The following is a 21,859-nucleotide window of genomic DNA, read 5'->3' as shown; positions in this document are numbered from 1 at the left end:
AAAAAGAACGAACGAGAGAGACTGAAACCTCCAGAATGGATCACAATGAGGAGAGGAAGGGAAAAGCACCCAAACTAGCAAAGGCCTTGGGAGGCCCAGGCATGCTCCTGACAGATTTACCAAAGATCTTCCCCAGTGTTTAGTGGGTGCCAGCAGAAATGTGCAAGGGCCTGTGAGGAAACAAATCATCCTGTGATGCCATCCCAAGATTATAGATCCCTGGGGATTCTGAGGAGCTGGCATCAAAGCCACTGGAGCGTTAATCACCCTGGGCAGGAAGGAGAGAGACTGGAGTTGAAAAGGCCCAATTAAGTTCTTAAGGTTTTCCCCGGAGAACATCTCCTGGTGGTAGCTCTGCAAAGTGCATGTCATGAACTCAGTAAACAGGGAGCATTCACCTTAAAAGCTTGACATCTTCCCTGGAGGCCATCCTGTCCTGCAGGCTGGTAGCTATGGAGCTGTTCATATAATGACTGCCAATGCCTTCTGTGAAAGGCTGTGCCTGGGAGGCTTAGTTGGTGACCCCTTTAAGAGAAAGGAATCACCAATAATTTCCCACCATGTGGACTAAGAAGGTAGAGTGAACATTTGCCACACTTGTGGCCACCAACATCCACTTCCTTCCGCTATGCAGATAGCCTGGGAGGAGCCAGTCGTGACTCGGTTGCATCCTGAGTCTAGTTGCTTCCTGACAACCAAGGGGCACACAGACTAATTTCATCAGTTGCGTTGCCCCTTCCTAAGACTGCTTCTGAACTATGGGACAGTTGCTGGGCCAGGAAGGTCCCTACTGCTAGAAGTTTGTACAGCTGCCTGGGACCTGCCTGTTTGAAGCCACTTGCTACAACCTTCCTTCTAAGCCTGTGATCGCTCCATTTCCTGCTATTAAATTCCCCTACTCCTCGAGTTTGCCAGGGCTTGATTTTGTTGCTACAGTTACCTGGTTCAACAGGTAAAGGCACTGCTGTTAGTTATTTAGCTGCGTTGTGTTCTTACCCTGCAAGGAAACGTCACGAAACACGACAGAATCCGCTTATAAGAGTTTATTAGAGATAAAGGGATAGAGTGCGCAGGCCTGTGGGAGAGACACGTGCGTGGAGAAGAAGGACTGGGAAGCATGGCGCTCCACTTTAAAACCGGCTGGGGGCGTGGCCAGGTCACGTCACTACTCCACGGGTGTGCGTAGATCACATGGTCACGTTGCGTGCTTACGTAGCCATGTGGCGTCACGGATTCTGGTCACGCGAGATGCCTTGGCCAGAACTTGCTAGGCGGAAGTGTCCGCCTGGTAAATGGGACCGTGGGGGGCGTGTTGTAAACCCTTCAACTGCCGCAAGCCCAATGATCTGAATCCAACTTCCAGGACCCATAGTGGAAGAAGGGAACTGACTCCTTCAAACTGTCCTCTGACCTCTACATGGCACATGCATGTGTGTGCACATATATGTGCACACACACTAAATAAATGTGATTTTCTTTAAGCAGGAGAGATAAAGCTTAATACAGTGACTCACACTTGTGATCCCAACATTCTGGAGGCAGAAGCAGGAGGACTGACAGCTTGAGGACAGTCTGGGCTGCATTAAAAGACCTTGGAGATGATAGATAAGATAGATGGTAGCTAGCTGATAGATAGATAGATGGATAGATAGATAGATAGATAGATAGATAGATAGATAGATAGATAGATAGATAATAGATAGATAAGATAGATGGTAGCTAGCTGATAGATAGATAGATAGATAGATAGATAGATAGATAGATAGATAGATAGATAGATAGATAGACAGACAGGCAAGTGATGGGACTGATAAAAGCACTGTCTGCATACCTGAAATTCCAACACCAAGGAAGCTGAAGCAGAAGGATTATGAGCTCAAGGCCAGTCTGGGCTATCTGAATGAATAAATAAATGAATGAATGAATGAATGAATGAATGAATGAATGAATGAATGAATGAATGATTCCATATAAGAGTGGATATTTTATCTAATATGTTCTTTGTCACAGTAGTTACAGAGCCAAGAAAGGAAGATCTTTCTCTCCCTGTATGCTACTGGTTGGTTGGGCTTAGAACTGTCCAGAACCCCCCTCTCACTTCTCAGTGGAACTATGGGAAGGCAGACATAGTGGCTTAGTGCACGCTCCTGTACCCAGCAGTGCACTGGTGAAAGTTGAACTGGCTGTGGGTAGGGAGAGGCGAGAGCATCTGACGGATACTGTTTGCCAACTCTGTGGTGCAAGCACTCCCAGGCGGACAGCGGCATGGTGAGGTCCCCCTATGTGCAGACCTGCAGACATGCACACAATCAGCCCTGAACAGAGCCACTGTGGTCTGGCTCCAGTGTGACACCGGTTCTCTACCTCTACCTACAGCAGGTGCACTGGCAAGACAGGCTAGTAAAAATGGCTGACCTTAGAGCAGCCGGTGACCGTTCTGACGTGGCCAAGCCCAAGAACCACACCACACACAACCAATCCCGAAAATGGCACAGAAATGGCCTCACGAAACCTTGGTCACAAAGATACAGATCTCTTAAGGGGGGCGACCCCAAGTTCCTGAGGTACATGCGCTTGCCCAAGAAGCACACACACACACACACACACACACACACACACACACAAAAAGGCCTGAAGAAGATGCAGGCAAACAGCGTGAAGGCAATGAGTGCGCGTGCAGAGGCCATCAAAGCCCCGCACCTCCCGCCCCGCACCCCCCACCCCCACCCCCCCGCCCCGTGAAGACCAAGGTGGGCAAGCCCAAGAAGCCAAAGTGCCCCAGCTGCAAACTCAGCCATCTTGATTTCATTGCTCACCCCAAGCTTGGGAAGCAGATTAGAAGCTACACGGTCAGGGGTCATAGGCTCTGCCAACCAAAGCCCAAGGTTCAAATCAAGGCAGAGGCCTCAGCTCCAGCTCAGGCCCAGGCTTCAACTCCAGCTCAGGCTCCCAAAGGTGCCCAGGCCCCTGTGAAGACCCCATAAAAAAGGTTTTCCATCTGCCAATGTGAAGAAAGACCGAGTGGCGACACACCTACACATTGTTTGCAGATAATCAGGGCCCTGTGTTGTTTTTTACAAATAAGCTTGAGGCAAGATCTGTTAAAAAAAAAAAAGAAAGAAAAAAAAAGAATGACCTTGCTTACATATTTTGTCTCCTGCTAAGAATCATGCTGGGCAGGCCTAGGTGGCAGGTCCAAGTTTTGCCCCTGTTTTATAGACCAGGAATCAGAAGCAGGAAGAAAATACAAAACTGTTCAAAGATTAGAACTTGGAAGTTGAAGTGCTGTAATGTGAACCCTAGTAATTGACTCCAGAGGTGACTCACTTAATCATGACATTCTGCTGATAGACGGGATCAGATTAGGAAGAGCTTCCTGAATGTGGGAGGTGGCATCAGACTCAAACATCTTGACAGAAATGGCACTTCCAGTTGCTCCCAGAAAGGTTTGACACAGGTGTGTTATAATTGAGTGTAAATTTTCTATTCTGTACATACACTCTGATTATTTATATTCCACCTAACATTAAAAACATGGAAGTAGCATAAAACAGTAATATCTAATATTTATAGAGTATATACTATGTATCATACCTCAATATTTAAACATGGTATGTGTGGGCAGGGTCTCACTTTATAGTGAGCTCATGGGCTCAAACTCCTGATCCTCCTGCTTTAGACTCCAAGTGTTAAAATTACAGGTGTATGCCACCAAAACCAACTGAATAAAATTCCACTATGTATATGTGCCACATTTTTCTGTATCCACCCATCCACCAATTGACCTCTACCCTGGCTCCATATCTTGCCTATTTTGAATAATAAATTCATCACCATGATATACTAATCTAGATCAGGGCACATGGAAAACCAGGCACAGCAATGTTGTAGACGATTAGTTGAAGATGTGTTACATTCATTTTATGCTGAGGAAAATTTGTTTAATAATGCAAAGATGTATTGTATTCTTTTATGTTGCATTTGCTTAACTGTGAAGCTGTGTTACTTTGCCTGCCTAAAACACCTGATTGGTTTAGTAAAGAGCTGAGTAGCCAATAGCCAGGCAGGAGAAAGGATAGGTGGGGCTGCCAGGCAGAGAGAATAAATAGGAGAAGAGATCTGGGAAGAGAGATCAAGGAGCAAGAAAAAGAGAAGGAGAGGAGGACATCAGGGGTCAGCCATGCAGCTATACAGTAAGCAACAGAGAAAGAAAGAAAGAAAGAAAGAAAGAAAGAAAGAAAGAAAGAAAGAAAGAAAGAAAGAAAGAAAGAAAGAAAGAAAGGGAGGGAAGGAGGGAGGGAGGAGGGAGAGAGAGAGAGAGAAAGGAAGGAAGAAAGAAAGGAAGGAAGGAAGGTATATAGAATAGAGCAAGATAAAAGCCAAAAGGTAGTTAAGAAAAGCTGGTAAGAAATAAGCCAAGCTAAGACTGGGCTTTCATAAGTAAGAATAAGTCTCCATGTATTTATTTGGGAACTGAGCGATGGGCCCTCCAAAGAGCAAGGAGTAAAACACACACATACACATGCACACACACACACACACACACACACACACACACACACACACACAACTACACAGCAAGGTTAACTAATTTGCCTCCCCATACCATACTCAATTAGTGTGGAGACAAACCCCAGCCTGTTTGCTGCCAAACCCCAGGATCTCTACAGCACAGCCAGTGAAGTCTGCCTCTAAACAGGCCTCCCAATACTGTGGTCAAAAGCGACTTTCCTAGAAAGCCCTGCCTGAACATCTTGTAAATACACCTCTGTTGAGTGACCATTGAACAAGTGCCGCTGTGCGGCCCAGAGGACTCGTTCCTAACTTTCTACCATTGGCTTGTGAGCCCCGAAGTCAGCACCTTTCTCCGAACAGCTCGCCTCTGCTGAGATCAGCAACAGGTTCAAAGTAACATCAGAAGAACGAGTTTGGTCTCGGGAGAGTTGTTCTTTCTGATCTTCTGCAATTACCCCCTGAGGACCGGGCTGAATAGGCAAGGGTGCAGGAGTCTCCTTGTCTGTAAGGCTAGAGCCAGCTTTTGCTGGCACGTACATACATAGGTGACCCAGCTTCACTGCCTTGACAGGTGTGATATGGATGAGGTGTTCCTGTTATTGGTGATAATGAGACTTTTCAGTGTCTGTCAGTTACAGAACAATCGATGTCACCAAGTGACTGGCAGCTTCCTGGCTAACTTGCTGCTCTGAGGCAGGGCTGTTGAAGCATCAAACACTTGGAAGGCATCACTGAAGCTGGCTCTGGAAGGGTTAACACACCCCAGGGTGCCTGCCTTAGCTCTTCCAGCAGAGAAAGGAGGGGGTGGGCTGGGGGTGGGATAAGTGTCACCGTCAGACACATATCTATAGCAAAACAGTTTTAAACCATATTGCTGCCTGTTCTGGGATTATTTTCTCCTGCTCTGGCAATCTGTCACCTGGAACTGGGAGGAGAGGTAGGCGTCAGAGAGCCCAAATGAGTGAGTAACATACTCTTCGTGGTTTTATGGCACTGCCTTCTAGGTCCTTGACCTAATTAGATGGAATAGTCTATCAAGAATGCCCAAGAATCCCAACAGGATGCCTTTCAATATCACTTCTAATCCAAATAATATATACAAAAGGTACCTGGCCTCAAAAAATTAAACAAAATATCTAAACAAAGAATTGATGTGTAATCAACGCTCTCACATCTAGATGTGTATCCAAAAAAAAAATTATGACCTGGGACTTGAGCAGATATTTGTACACTCTCCCCACAGCAGCAACAATCAAAAGGTGGGAGTAACCCAAATGCCCACAGTGGATGCAAGGATGAACAAAATGCAACATGCACATGCAACACAGAATACCATTTATCCTTAGAACAGAATGTCTGACACATGCTACAACATGGGCAAACAGAGGAGACACTGTGCTAAGTGAAACAACGCAGGCACAAAAGACAGATAACAGCAAGGTGTGGTGGCACACTACTATGATCCAAGAACTCGGGTATATGATGCAGGAAGATGGGGAGTCCAGGATCAGTCTGGGATGGCTAGTGAGTTCCAGGCCGGCCTGGGCTACAAAGTGAGAAGCTGTCTCAAAATATCAGTAAAGAAAAGGATAAATCTAGGTTGAGAATCCTTTATCTGAAATGCTGTAACCAGAAATGAAATTTTAATTTGAAGGTAATATTTGTAGATAGAACGATGGATGGACAGATGGATGGATGGACAGACAGATGGACAGACAGACGGACAGATAGAAAGAATGAGATATCTTGGGGATAAGACTGACACACAAAATTAAAATTCAGTTCTGTTTCCTATGTAACTACACAGATAGTCTAGAGATAATTTTATACAACTATTTTCATAAGTTTGAGCATAAAATGAAGTTTCATGGTGTAAATTTTTCCACTTGTGGCATCATGTTGGTACTCAGAAAGTTTCAGGCTTTAGTGTGGTGATATATTTATTGTGTACCTTAGTAAAATTTGCCTGAAGATCAGAGAACAGAACAAGCTATGAGATTAAACATAGATACCAGACAGTGGTGGTACATGCCTTTAATACTAGCACTTGGGAGGTAGAGATCTGTCTGGATCTCTGTGAGTTCAAAACCACCCTGGACTATATGCGATTGACTCAGTCTAGGAGAGAAACAGAGCCAGGCAGTGGTGGCACATACCTTTAATCCCAGCACTAGAGATCTCATGCCTTTGCTTGGGAAGCACACATGCCTTTAATCCCAGCACTAGGAACGAACTGATGTCTGGGCAGAGAAAGGCATATAAGGCGTGAAGAGACAGAAACTGAAGCCCTTTTCGGCCGGGGCTTTTTCAGGCTGAAGGAGGATCCTAGAGGTAAGATGTGGCAGTGGCGTGTTTCTTTGTCTCTCTGATCTTTCAGCATTTACCCCAATATCTGCCCTAGGTCTTTTATTATAAGACCATTAGAAATTTGAGCAACACTTTAGAACATTTCAGATATTAGATTTTTGTATCAGAGGTGTTCAACTCATATTCTGTGCTCCCATTTATATGAGGTAAATAGATTAGTCGGGCTCCCAGAGAAAGAAAGCATAAAGGTGGTGGCCTGGGTGTGCAGGGAATGGAGAGTTATCACTTGATGGGCACAGGGCTTCCATTTGGGATGTTGAAAAGTTTTGGAGACAGGTGCTGATGCTGTTTGCACAACAATGTGTGTATACATAAGGCCACTGCACTCGATAATGCTTCAGAATTGTATGTTCTGTATGTTCTACAATATTAAAAAAAAAAAAAAAGACTGAGCCTAGTGTACTTAGCTGAGTCCCTCCAAAGCATAAGGCAGATAAAAGACAGCATGGGAATTCATGACATCATCTATTACGTGTCCTATCAATGCTAACTGTGTGCACTTGACTCTCCTTGCTCTTCAGGGAGGTATCATCAGCTTGTTTTGACAGAAGAGGAAATCCAACTTCAGAGAAGTAGAGTGAGTTGGCCAGATTCCAACGCAGTGGTAGAGGGAAGATCTAAGCCCTAGCCTGTCATCAGATGCAGTGTGATTTACATACTCCAGAAAGCTGAACATGCATTACCTTCTCACACCAGTCAGATGAAGCCATGTTGACCTCCTTCCTGAAACACGGAAGACTTGAGCTCAGAAGCATGTAAGAAGCCTTCAGAGGAATGACTCATAATTCATAGAAATAAAATATACAGTCTGCCTTGATAATAGCTGAATGAAGAGAGCTGGAGAACTGCCCTAAGGTAGATGCTACTATGATGTCCCGTGAGAAATTGCTTTCTGTTGAACTGGAATTGTAGACTTTAAGGCAGTCTGTTCTAACATGAGAACCACGCCTTCACTATATTGCTAAAAACCCACCAACTATTGATTAGTTTCTTAAAAGCAGTTGGAAAAGGTAACTTGTCCCAGCCAGGTGTCTCTCTTGGTTGGCAGGGGATAATTCTGGGTCACTGTCATTATATCCTGCTCATAGATCTAAAGATCTTGAGAATGTGTTCCTAGGTAATGGCCTGGCTTAATATTATATTATGTTGTGCCTCCGGCAGCAGCTCAACAAAGTATCTGATGTCATAGGCACCAAGGTCTTGCCGCATGGCCACAAATACTGACTCTACCACCTATTGGTTATATGACCTTGAGCTAGTGACTTCACTTTCATGTGCCTTACATTTTGCTTGGGTGACATGGAGATAACAATAGAATGTAACTTCTAGGTTGTTGTGAAATCTGACTGCAGTAATGAATAAAAACACCACTCAGAAATAAAAGAAACACATCCATCATAAAAGAAACACATAATGTGTATTAATCATAATCATTAATTTTCCTGCATGTATTGATGCATCTCATCACTCAAATTCCAAAGGTATGGGAAAAAGGTCTGAGACCCCTTCTGTTTTGAAGCATGCCCACTACTACTTCAGGCAGGGACTGTGAGGTGAGGGAAGGGGGCTTTGAACCAAGTCAAACATCGCACATTCTCCTCTGGTACCAATTACTGTGATAAATTGAAGGTGACAAGTTATTTTATGACATAAATGCAAATCAGCATTCACTCCACTGTTATTTTCCAATGCCCTGGCACTTTAATGGTCCCCATAAGTTTGCTTCACTCGCAGCAAGTATCGGTGTGTTCTCAGTCAGCCGGAGAATTTATTTTTAGGTGGGGAGTGCAATGAACGGAACCCACCGGCTGACTTAGAAAAATGATTGCATTCCCCTCCACAAATTATTCACAAAGCTAGTTAGCATCTGAGCCTTTGTTGGGAAAAATAACACAATAAATAGAGATGTGTCAAAGGGGCTTGTTTCCACCTGCCAGACTCAATTCTCCAAATAATAGGCATTCACACATTTGTGGGGCGTGCATGTTTATATGTGTTTCTTAGACAAACAAAAAGTTTGCCCCAAATGTAGAAGACCCTGCAAATGACAAGGAGTTGAGACCTTTTCCTTTTAAACCAAACATTGACAAGAAAAGAGTGTGGCTTCCTGTCTGTTATGCCCATAATGCTGCTGCAGCATGCTGGTTACAACATAAAAGGATAAAAAGGGTAGAGAGGTAGGACAGAAAAAAAAGGATAAAAAGGAGAGAGATAAAAAGACAAAAAGGAGAGACTACGGTTGTTTTCTTCTCACTATTGAAGCTGATTTCTCACTCTCGCAGTTCCACTGGCCTAGCATGCCTTTTTTTTTTTTTATGCTGATGGGTAAGAGAAAACAAAACTAACACACACACACACACACACACACACACACACACACACACACACACACTAAACAAAACCAAGGAGATAGACAGCAGTCGTCACTGTAAACAGGACTCACCTGCCACTCTTCTGCACAGTGCCATTAACGGACAGTGAAAGCTGTTAAATACACTGCCTAATTAATTTAAAATACAACTTCAGAGAGACAACCCCTAATTGTTAAAAAGCACTTTTATTAGGGCATAAAGATAATCACAGAATTAAGTCATTAAGAATCATAACAAGGAAACTGGTGCACAAAATGGAATGGGATCCCCAATGTCACCCTTCTCTGCTGCTGCGCTGTTGGCTACATTCAGTTCATTTGTTTATTAAACAAATATTTAGGGGAACCCCCCCACACCTTGTAAGTGAACCACCAAAAGGAAAGTCTACAGGCAGGTGGCTTTTCTAAGAATATCTTTTGCTTTATTCCTATAATTGCTGCTGGCAGGAGAGAGAGAGAGAGAGAGAGAGAGAGAGAGAGAGAGAGAGAGAGAGAGAGAGAGAGAGAGAGAGAGAGAGAGAGAGAACATGTTTGTACAGCTTTGCATTATGAGATGAAATCAACATGCAAGGGCAGAGAAGGCTGGGGGAAGTGGCAGTGGGAAACATTTTTATGCACACCACAGAACAAGGAGACTTTCTATCAACACCCTTCCTTAAGTGCATTGCATTAAGCATTCCGTCTGACAAGGTGCCAGCCACTTGGAGACACAGTCTCGCCCCTCCCCCGCCCTCCACCTTGGAGCTCGACATTGCTTCACATCAAATGTTTAATTTCCCATTGTTTGACGTGAAATGCTATGCAAAATATGTGTTGCGGCTGACACCAAAATCAACAGTGCGCATAGAGGCTGCTGAAGGCAAGAACTTTGGACATGCCTTGGTAGCCAGGTACAGGTAAGGCAAAGGAAAATGTGCCCGTCCACAAGAAACTCTTCTCACAGACAGTTCTTCCACAGTCATTGAATAGTATGCATTTGTCTCCTCCAAACTCTTCCTTTTCGCCCAGAGACCATGAGTCTGCTTCACCCTCCCCTCATCTATTATAACACAGTCATTTTCCTCCTTACGGAATATTTCCAGGGTTCAAATCTACATCTGGAAGCTTCTCTGAAAAAGTTGTTATCCTGGGCAGTGCTGTTGTGATCCCCTGAGAGACTAAAGCTGGGAAGCTCCCATCACATTCAACATTTCTGGCTAGAAAATATCTACTAAAGCCAGCTACATATTCCGTTCTACTACTAGGTCTGCACCCAACAGAAATGTGTCACCAGAGGCATATGCTAGAATATTTGTAGCATCTCTGTTCCTGATAGTCCTACATCAAAAATGCCCAAATACCCAACACTACAGTAGAATGTTACGCGCCATAAAGAAGAAACAAAAACACACAGCACGGACAACTCTTACCCGGAGAGAAGGAACACAGATCAAGAAGGCACATTCTATGATTTTCTTCATCCTCTGTTGGGCATTTTGGGTTTTGCATGATGTGGGGGTAGATGCTAAGGCGCCATGCAGAAGGCAAGCGCCATCTAAGCCCCAGTACTAATCAGCAGAGAGGACAGCGGCCTCAGGCAAGGAAACAGAAAGAAATCCCAGCTGGCAGCAGATAGAAAGAGGAGATTTTTGAGACTTTTGTTTTGTAGCAATTTCTTTTTTTCTTTTTGTCCACTTTTCCATCTCTGTGATACAGTTTACAATTTTTAACATTTATATATATAAAACATATATATATATATATATATATAAAACATATATATATATATATATATATATATATATATATATATATAAAAAAAACATTTATATATATATATATGGGGGTTGGGAATTTAGCTCAGTGGTAGAGCGATTGCCTAGCAAGCGCAAGGCCCTGGGTTTGGTCCTCAGCTCTGGGGGGGGGGGGGCTTAGAGCTAAGGAGATGGCACAGTACATTGCTTACCTTGCAACTATGAGGACCCAAGTTTGATCCCCACAGCCCACTTAAGAAAAGCTGGCTGTGTGGGCTTATAATCCCAGTTGGGGAAGCAGACACAGGCAGATCCCTGGAGCTTACTGAAGAGCCAACCTAGCTTCATCTGTGAGTAAGAAGTACTAATGCAAAACAGAACAACAATTAAAAAAAAAAGTGGCTAACGCCTGAAGAATGACACTGGAGATGGTCTTCTGGTCTACACATACACATGCACACATGTGTGCATACACACACATACACTCACATGTGTACCTGTACCTGTGTGTGGACACATGCTTAGCTGGATATGGGAGTTTGCATCCAAAAACCTAGCCCAGGCAAGATAGAAGCAGGAGGATTAGGAATTCAAAGACACATAGTGAATTCAAGGCCAGCCTGGGCTACAAAAGATACTATCTTAAAAGAAAAAACAACTCAAGATTGGCTGTATAACAAGGATAACTCTTATGATTCTGTTAGAAACTACATTTACTCTCCATCCTTGTGGGGAACCCTGTGAAGTGAATCAAGGTGATTGATCAGCATAGGGCAGAGGCAAGACAGACATTTTACTCCCATTGAAAGGAACTCCTCAACTCTCACCAGATATCAGGCTCAACATTGCTTTAGCATCCCTCTGCAAACCTTGTTTTGGAAGATGAGCATCTAGAAAGACCACTGACACCAACATTTTCTAATCTAATTTTCTATCAGTTATAAGGGATATTGTTCCCAGCCACATGTACATGTATTTTTATGTTTGTGGAATGGGGACATATCTACCTGTGGATAAGAAGACAGAGCAATGATTACCTAGCACATTTCTCTTCTCTAGAGTACTTTCAGTAAAGGTGTGTCCTAGACTAGATAAAAGCATAGTCTACTTCTTTCCAGGTGAAATGTTTCATGGCTCAGAAAAGAGAGGCCAGGAGCTAGACTTCTCAGAAGCCCCTTCCCTGCTGGGTTTTGTGGTCAAGCCTGGCTGACAAAGCTCTGACCTGACCCCATGTTTGGAGCATGAAACAGGAGAAGCTATTTCCTCTGTTAAGCTGACATGTGGGCCAGAGTGATCTTCAGTGGCTTCCAGGAGGGCTCTGGAGAATCTCTTTCTTTTGGGCTTTCTGGAACAGATAGTCAGGGGCTGCTTCACTGGCTGTTTCATGGCTACCCTCACCATCCCCCAGTTTCTAAGTCCTTCCTCATGAACCTTCAATCTTGGATACATTAGGTAGTCTCTGTTTTCTCTTGTGAGTCTTGACTGAGTAGAGAAACATGAAGACACAGAGAGAGAATTCTATCTTTCTGGATTCTAACATCGGAGTTCTAATGGAACAGAGGCTGCTGGGCTCTGAGTCTCACCTGAGGAGCTTGCTTCTGCAACAGGGCTGACAAACCCACGATCCCACTCTGACTTCACCCAACATCAGTTACCACTGGCTCTCTAAAGTCCAGTCCACATGGGCCATCATTACCACTCTCCCTGAAGGCATTAGTTAAGCAGCCACTTACTCAGGCAGGCATGTTCTGATCCCCCAGAATACATTAGATCTGCTCCTGCACACTCCAGCTGCATCCTCACTGCTCTTGTTATCTTCGGCACCCAGTCCTGCCAAACTATAAGCCACAGGAGGCCCGTAGACAATCCTACAGATCTCTAGCGTGCAACATCCTCCCTGGAGCACATAGGATGCTTAGTAAGTATTTGTTGAATGATTAGACTTCAAAGGTTCTACTCATAGGTAAATATTGTATTTCTCTCAAGACAACTGAGACCAAAAGGGAGAACGGACTTCCATCAGGCTCATTCTGTGTAGTGTACTATGTCAAATACTTGTTTATATTACTATCATTTTACACCTTGCATGAACACCGTGAGGCAGACACTATTAATATTTCTACTTTACAATGGAAGGAACCGAGGCTCAGAGAGGTTAAGTAAATTGGCCAAGATTAGAGTTGCCCTGAGTCTCAATTTCTCATCTTCTGTCGCATCAGTAATTGTTCGTGGTGTTATATGTCCCTCACATAGCTTACAAAAATGTCTCAGAAATAACAGCACTTAATTTCCATAATGACTGTGTGAGGGTGTTGTGAATGTGTCCTGATATTCTATTTTGTCACTTTAGCAATGACAGGCTTGCATTTCTATATCGCTTAGCTGCGGTGGCTTAGTCTTGACCCCTAACCTTCCCTACTCTTTGAAATTGCTTCATTTCTCTCCCTTCAAAGGAGCCAGAACGGCTTTAGTTTGGAGGGCCCACAACAATTTCTTTCCAAATCCTTCATTTCTCAGGCTGCGTCGAGGTTACTGGTTCTTGGAGAGGGCTCACTCTACTCCCACCCCATCCCTAAGTGCCTGGGCACATGGCCTGCTGGAAAGCAGAGTGTTGAATTTAGTCTCATAATTATGGCCAAGTATAGACTGAAATATAAGTTTAAATCAAGGTTCTGTCACTTGAGCAAACATAGGTAAGTTAACCTCGCTGCCTCAATTTCCATACTTATAAAATACAAGTGATAATTGTATCTGTATCTTGAGATTGTTTTGGAAAATAGATGGTATAAGAAATGGACTAGGTTATAACACACACCTGTAATACTTGGGAGGTATAAGCAAGAGAATCATGAGTTCAAGGCCAGCCTTGACTATAGAGTGGGCAAGAGCTCACAGGAACTATGGGAGACCCTGTCTCAAAAACAAAAACAAACAAACAAAAAACAGGATGGATAAAGAAATGTAGTGTGTATATACAGTGTATTTTCCTTGAGCATAAAAGAAGAATGAAGTTTTACTATTTGTTAGGAAATGGAGGCAACTAGAGATAATGGTATTAAGTGAACTAATGCGGACTCTGGAAAGTATTGTGTATTTCTCTCATTTGTGGTTCCTATACACACTTTTTATACACATTTGTAAAATCCTGCGTGCACACATGGCATGAAAGAAACTGTCTAGGGGAACAAAGGAGACTTACAGAAGCTGGAAGCAACATAGAAAGGGAAGAAGGGGGACATGGGCAAGAATTTGTTCAGCTTACAATGTACATATATGTGGAAGTACTGAAAATACAGAAAGAAATGGCCGGGGCATCTATCTGGCCTGTTGCAAATGACGAACAAATGTGAGCATTGTTATTGTTGTAGTAGTAGTAATTATATTACATTATTATCACCAATACCACATGGGAAGTTGGGACAACATAAGCAAACTTTATCAGGTGCCCACACGCAGCCCCAGACCACGTTTCTCTTCATCTTATGAAATGGACCAGAAGTTAAATATCCCTGTTTATCAGTGAACTCGGCAAACCCCAGCCCCTCTGGTGAGTCACCTTCTGTCCTATATTTTTCTGTATTTTTGGAAGGGTTTCCTATGGTAATATTTTATTTGTACTAAAATGTGACTTGTATGTTAATAAATAAAGTTGCCTGGGGTTCAGAGCTAAGAGCCTTACCCTTCACTCTACAGCTATTCTCTTCAGCCAAGAGACCTACTTCCTGTGCGTTTGTCTTTATATAGACTGTGTGTTCTGCCTTCTCATTGGTTGTAAACCCAACCACATGACCTTCTCGTCACTGCCCGTCTGTACAGACCTCCAGGTCTTCTATGGTTGGTGTTGAGATTAAAGGCGTGTGTCTCCAATGCTGGCTGTATCCTTGAACACACAGAGATCTACCTAGCTCTCCCTACCAAGTGCTGGGATTAAAGGTATGCACCACTGCCCGGTTTCTACTATGGTTTGCTAATAGCTCTGACCCCCGGGCAACTTTATTTACTAACATACAAATCACATTTTAGTACAAATAAAATATCAGCAACAATTCCACATGGACAATAATAATATCTCTAAGCTGACAAACATCATCTACATATCATCTTTAGACTACAAAGTGCTCAGAGCAATTTTGAGAGGGCTAGCTAAGATGATCCAGTTTCAAAGACTACTTAAATAAGGACTTGAGATAAACCCTGAACTTTGGCATTATACACAGACTAGATAATGAAGGATATAGTTACCTTTCCTAGAATTTGACAATTAACCTAAAATTTTTCTTTTCAGGATAAAGATACCTTCGCCCATACTCAGCAGGAAGCAATTTTAAGAATATGATGCCCACATTCCCAAAGAGGTGGTGTGGTGTGGGTGATTTTTTTTTGTCTTTTAATGGGTTTTGGGTCTGGGATAATTTTCATAGTTTAGGGGGGTTGGTTACAAGTTGTTGTCAAGGGTTAGGAAAAGGGCTAAGCAAAGAAGGTTAGATTTAAGGTTCTTGTTTAAAAAAAAAAAGAAAAGAAAAAGAAAAAAACAACTATTGCTTTTAAATACTTTACATTGGATTGGATTAGATTGTACAAATTATATATATATATATATATATATATATATTGAAATTTATATTGTTAGAAAATGCTATATGTATATTTCTAATTGTACTTATACCGTTTGTTTAACAATGTAATGCAATTTTCTGATCCTTGAGTGTCATTATTACCAACTATTAGGATATAAAGAAACAAAAGTTAGTAGTTAGACATTATAATAGAACTTGTAGTCATATTAGGTATGTTTTCAAAATTGAGCAGATATATTTTAGATAGACAGGTCATCTTCTAACCCTTCAGAGATCTACAGAATATGGCATTTAAAATGTTTTAATAACTTAGAAAATTTTCCTTTTTGTTATGACTACGAGACATGTCGGCTCCTGGCAGTACCAATCTACTTTGGAGAAACTATGGGCATTGAAGAAACTGCATATGGATTTAACTTTCATTGTGGCAAAAGTAAGCCATTGGACAACAAAGTATCCTCAAATCAACTGCTGACAAACAGGACAGACAGGACATGAAACAAAGGACTACCGATTCTTGCCAAAATATGTGTGGTTATGGCTTTATCAAAAGGCATCTTCTGAGGCCAGGACAATATGGCACCATCCCTGAAGTGACCTTCGCAATCCAGAAAAGGTGCAGTGCCCTTTTCTTCGAAGGCAGCCGAACAGGCAGTGGGCCGATGGCTTCTGAGTTGCAATAGAATAGCAGCTGAAAACAGTTATTCTTGAAGAATAATTAAGCTCACGCCCCTCAATAGTAGACTGGCATATAATAGAGGGATGTGGAGAAAAATGGGATGCTGAGATGAAGCCACACACACACACACACACACACACACACACACACACACACACACACAGCCAAGAAGAATGGACAGCTGAATTTAAAAAAATCAGCAATTTGCAGAATTTAAAATCCTGAATCATGACATGAGACTAGTGGAATTCAGGTGTTTCTGGTACATGGACTGCTCTCACCCAATGTGAGGTCAAACTATTGACCTTGTGTACATCCTACTTCACAAATGAATCTATCAGATACACTAAGCCTATAGGCTGAAGATGATGCCCCAACACTGCGGAGAAACCTCAGTGACTGTCCAGGCAGCTGGCTGTTTCTGTCAACTCATGTTTTTTTTTTTTTTTGAAGCTGTTAGCATGCACTTCCTGCTTTTATTTTTTATTATTAGGTAATATTATTTTCTTCTTGGGTCTCTGAGAGAATTGAAGATTAGTTATTAGTTATAGTTGAAGATTAGTTAAGATAGAAAGTGAATTAGGTACATTTTGGACTTACCAAAATAGGATAGATAATGGAATTATTTTCTTTGAATTTGTCAAATACAAATGGACTAGACATTGTTTAGGTATTTATTGCTTGTATATATGGTATATAGTTATTGTACTTTTTTGTTTTTGTTTTTTTTCAAGACAGGGTTTCTCTGTGTAGCTTTGCGCCTTTCCTGGGACTCACTTGGTAACCCAGGCTGGCCTCGAACTCACAGAGATCCGCCTGCCTCTGCCTCCTGAGTGCTGGGATTAAAGGCGTGTGCCGCCGCCGCCACCGCCAGGCTTAGTTATTGTATTTTTGTATATAGTTTTTCTTACATTAGTTACAACTTTTTTCCTTTCTTCTTTTTATTAAAATAGAAAAGGGGAAATATGCTGATATTTTATTTGTATTAAAATGTGATTTGTATGTTAATAAATACAGTTGCCCAGGGGTCAGAGCTATTAGCAAACCATAGTAGAAACCGGGCGGTGGTTGTGCATACCTTTAATCCCAGCACTTGGTAGGGAGAGCTAGGTAGATCTCTGTGTGTTCAAGGATACAGCCAGCGTTGGAGACACACGCCTTTAATCTCAATACCAACCATAGAAGACCTGGAGGTCTGTACAGACAGGCAGTGATGAGGTGCTCATGTGGTTGGGTTTACAACCAATGAGAAGGCAGAACAGAAAGTCTTTATAAAGACAAACACACAGGAAGTAGGTCTCTTGGCTGGAGAAGAGCTGCAGAGTGAAGGTTGAGGCTCTTAGCTCTGACCTCTTGAGCTTTCATCTTTGCATTGGTTTTGTGTTTCTTATTGAATAAGACGGTTACTTCTACAGTTTCCTTTCCCTAAAATACTGGCTTCTCCCATCCCTCACCAGTCCTCCGATGGCAGAAAAATTCATTCCCCTTTCTAACTGAATCACAGCTTTAATAAAGCTATTGTATTTGACCACAGGCTTAAGAAACAGCAATATAACATAATACGAGAAGATCATTAAAGTTCTATAAAGTAAGCGTTCTCTCTGCTTCTTCATTTCCAGTGTCCTGGAGCCTTAGATAAGGGATAAACATTTTTTAATCAAAATCTAAATAACAGTAAATCTCACTTTTCATTTCATTTCAAGTATTTTTCCAGTTAAGTATGTGAGTATGTGATGTTTTCTAATTTCCTGTGTAGATCAGATGTACTAGATGTGCTATAAAAGAGTTTGGGGTTGTGGTTGCTTCTCTCTCTCTCTCTCTCTCTCTCTCTCTCTCTCTCTCTCTCTCTCTTTCTCTCTCTCTCTCTCTCTCTCTCTCTCTGGTTTTCAGGGCACTTTTGTGATTGCAATTCCAGTACACATCTCCTCTCTGGTTAAGATGTCAGAGAAGTGAGCCAAGAATGATTAAAATTCTAGAGACAGATTTGTAAAAGGGAAAAAAAGTACTGGGAGGTTAAAAAAAAAAAAAAAAAAAAAAAACACTGACTGGGGGATAACTGGGTAAGTAGCTCAGAGAGGCTAAGAACAAAACAGACATTAATTATATCATCCAAGGGCCACAGTAAAAACAACAACAACAAAAAATCTAAAGGAAAATGGAGGCTTTTCTTTCTCTGTGCCTTTTCTGCTCCAGCTTTATAACAGGGATCAAGGACACAGGCACCGAAGTCCAGTGTTATGCCTGCCATTTGTTGGCTCTGTGAACAAGTAAATGCTAACAAAAAAATAATAATAATGTATGTGCATGTGTTTGCGTGCATGTCTGTGTGTGGATGCTAGAGAATGATTCAGAAGTCTTCCTCAATCGTTCCCAATCTAGTTTTTTTTTTTTTTTAGTGGAATTTTATTTATTGCTATATGTATGCATGTTGGGGGTGGTAGTGCCACGGGAACGGAATGTGCAAGGGTCAAAGGACAACTTTTGAGAGTCTGTGCTATCCTTCTACCATGGATGCTCGGGGGTCGAACTAAGGTCAACAGGCTTGAGCAGCAGAACAAATGCTTTTACCCCCGAAACTTCCCCGTCTTATTGCTAAAGACAGGCCTCTTGCTCAAGTTAGAGTTCACTGAGTTGGCTAGAGCAGCCGGCCGTCAAGCCCCCAAGGATCCTCCTGTCTCCGCTCCCTAGAGCTGTGAGCACAGGCAAGAGCTCTCACATTAAGCTTTCTAAGGGGGTGGTGGGACCTTCGTGTTTGAATGGTAAGTACTTTCACAACCCAGCCGTCTCTCATCTCAGACCAAGTAGCTAAACTTCTCTGAGCCTCAACTGCACTGTCTGTAAATGGACAAGATAGAAACGTAATTCATAAGGCCGACAGGAGTCTGACTTAGCCCAGTATCCACTGTGTAATAAATGAAATGGTTCATTATTTAAGTTTATGGAGATATTTCCTAATATAATACTTTGAACAATATAAAATGTCCAAAGGAATGTTTCAAAGGGCACATACTTGAGGCTTTTTAAAACTGCCTGGGATAAAATAGAAGAAAATGAAATCATAGGCAAGCCCTGGAGTGGGCTGTTAGTGATATATCCCATGGCGCCATAGCTGGAGGCTGGTACCTGAAGACCCAGTGCCTGGTAAGGATCTGCTTCCTGGTTGGCAGGGGGCTGTCTTCTTGTAGTGTTTTATTTTGGCAGGTTCATGAACTTTCCTTCTTACAAGGTGCCTAATCCCATTCATGGGGCTCGTCTCATTGATCGTTAAGATTTTGATGTATGACAGCTTTGGTGGGCACATAAACATGCAGTCTGTAGCATACAGACTGATGGATGCTATGCAATTTTGTCCCTTCATGGTTCTCTGTCCCACACTCCTGCTGTGTTGCTGTCCTGACTTACACCTTCTAATTCTCCTTGGTAAAGCTATGATCATTAACCAATAGGATTTCATAACGTGCTAGTTGCCACAGAAACACCCACCTTATAAACTCTGTGAGAACGGGTCATGTCTGTTACATTCCTAAGACCCTGGTATTAACCCACAGGGAGACTCAGTGAAGGTGTTTGGCCTTAGGCACCATTGGCTAAGCTCAGGATGTCAATCAACTTAGCTGTATCTCTTTCTTGGGGCTCCAAGTAAGAATTCACTCTCTTAGATTTTCTAGGTTCTTTTTTTGTATTTTAATTTTTTTGAGAATTTCATATATGTGTATTATATTTATATTATTTTCACCTATCCATCTTCCCACTCCAACTCATCCCTTGTCCTTCCCCACCCCCTCTCAAATTCATTACCTCTTCTTCTTTATTATTGTTTTTTTAGTGTTGTTCATACGTTTATTACTTAGGGCTGAGTGCTTAGGATTGAATAACCTATCAAGGAACTCCTCCCTGGAAAGACCGATTTTTCCCTTTCTTAAGGGAAACCATTGATTGCCTGCAATTCTTCCTCTATGGGTGGTGTCTTGTGAAATTTTTCTCCACACACGTTGGCATGTCAACTGGCATTGCCATTGTGCAGGTCTTGTGTAGGGCACGTGTTGTTGAGAGTTCATGGGTGCACTTTCCCTGTCACATCTAAATGGCATTATCTCATAGCAGGTGTCCTGGTCTGCTTTTTACAACCTTTCCACCCGAGTCTTAGGGGTAGGGATTGCACTGCAGTGTACCAACGGACGGCAGAGCACCCCATGGTCACTTACTCTCTGCATTTTGAGTGGTCGTTCAACTTTGTAATTGGCTCCAACTGCTGCAAAAAAGAAACTTGGCTGGGCGGTGGTGGCGCACGCCTTTAATACCAGCACTCAGGAGGCAGAGCCAGGTGGATCTCTGTGAGTTTGGGGCCAGCCTGGTCCACAGAGCAAGTTTCATGACAGGCTCCAAAGCTACACAGAGAAACCCTGTCCAAAAAAAAAAAAAAAGCTTCTTTGATGAGGCATGAGAGCTACAGTTATCTGCGGGTGTAAGGACAGATATTTAGAATTCAGCCAGAAATTGTATTGTTTAGGAAAATGGCAGTAGTAGGTTCTCTTGTATGGTCTATGACCTCTCCAGCCATGGGTCTTTATAGTACCAGACATGTGTTCCCTGCTATTGAATGCACATTAAGTATAATGGGCAGCTGTTAGTTACCCCCAAGATAAAAAGTGCCAATAGCCTCTTGAGGCTGCTTACATTCCTTGGTCCCCTCATAGTCCCATTTCCCATCATCAAGGATAGAAAAGACATGTTAAGTTTTTCTTGCATTGTATCACTCTATCTTTTATGCTTCCCTCTTTAATTTTTGAGAGCCCTTGTGATTACACTGGATCCACTGGATAATCCAGGATAAGCTCCCATTATTAGGAGGTCAGCTGATTAATAACCTTCCATTTGCCACTTTTTTTTTCTCTTTATCATTTAACATGGCATGTTCACAGGCTCTGGCAACAGCAGAGACCAACACTGAGCCAAGCTATGGCACTATTCCCTGGGGTAACAAGCCAGGGACCTGGTGGCAAGTTGACTACATTGGACCACTTCCTCTGTGGAAAGGACAATGCTTTGTTCTTACTAGAGTAGATACTTATTCTGGTTATGGATTTACCTTTCCTGCATGCAACACTTCTGTCAAAAGCAGTATCTGCGGACTTACAGAATGCCTTATCCACCATCATAGTAATCCACACAGTATTGCTTCACAGGCAGAGAAGTGTGACAGTCGGCCTCCACTCATGGAGTTCATTGGTTTTACCATGTTTCCCAGCATCCTGAAGATCAAATGGCATTTTGAAGACATAGTTACAGCACCAGTTAGGTGGCAGGATCCTGGAGGCATGGAGGAGGGTTCTCCAGAAGGCAATATGCTTTGAACCACTGTCCACTATGGTACAGTTTTTCCCCATAGCCAGAATCCACAGGTCCAGGAACCAAGGAATGAAAAGGGAAAGGTTTGGCTTCCTGTTCCTGCCACCTTAAGTTTTACTAGAAGTTTTGGTTCCTGTAGAGGGAATGCTCATGCTAGGAGCCACAATAAACATTCCATTGAACTGGAAGCTCAGATTCCCCCTAGCTACTTTGGGTGTCTGATGCCCTTAAGTCAACAGGCTAAGAAAGGAGTAACAATGTTAGGAGG

At 42.6% G+C, this 21,859-nt stretch overlaps 1 pseudogene; it reads left to right on the top strand.

Moving 5' to 3' along the window:
* Positions 1 to 2,406: 2,406 nt before the first annotated feature.
* Positions 2,407 to 2,984, top strand: LOC102912372 (large ribosomal subunit protein eL29 pseudogene; annotated as a pseudogene).
* The last annotated feature ends 18,875 nt before the right edge of the window (positions 2,985 to 21,859 follow it).

The sequence above is a fragment of the Peromyscus maniculatus genome, chromosome 4 (assembly GCF_049852395.1).
Source record: "Peromyscus maniculatus bairdii isolate BWxNUB_F1_BW_parent chromosome 4, HU_Pman_BW_mat_3.1, whole genome shotgun sequence".
NCBI lineage: Eukaryota > Metazoa > Chordata > Mammalia > Rodentia > Cricetidae > Peromyscus > Peromyscus maniculatus.
The sequence above is the reverse complement of the archived record's forward strand: the minus strand, read 5'-3'. Positions and strand labels throughout refer to the sequence as shown.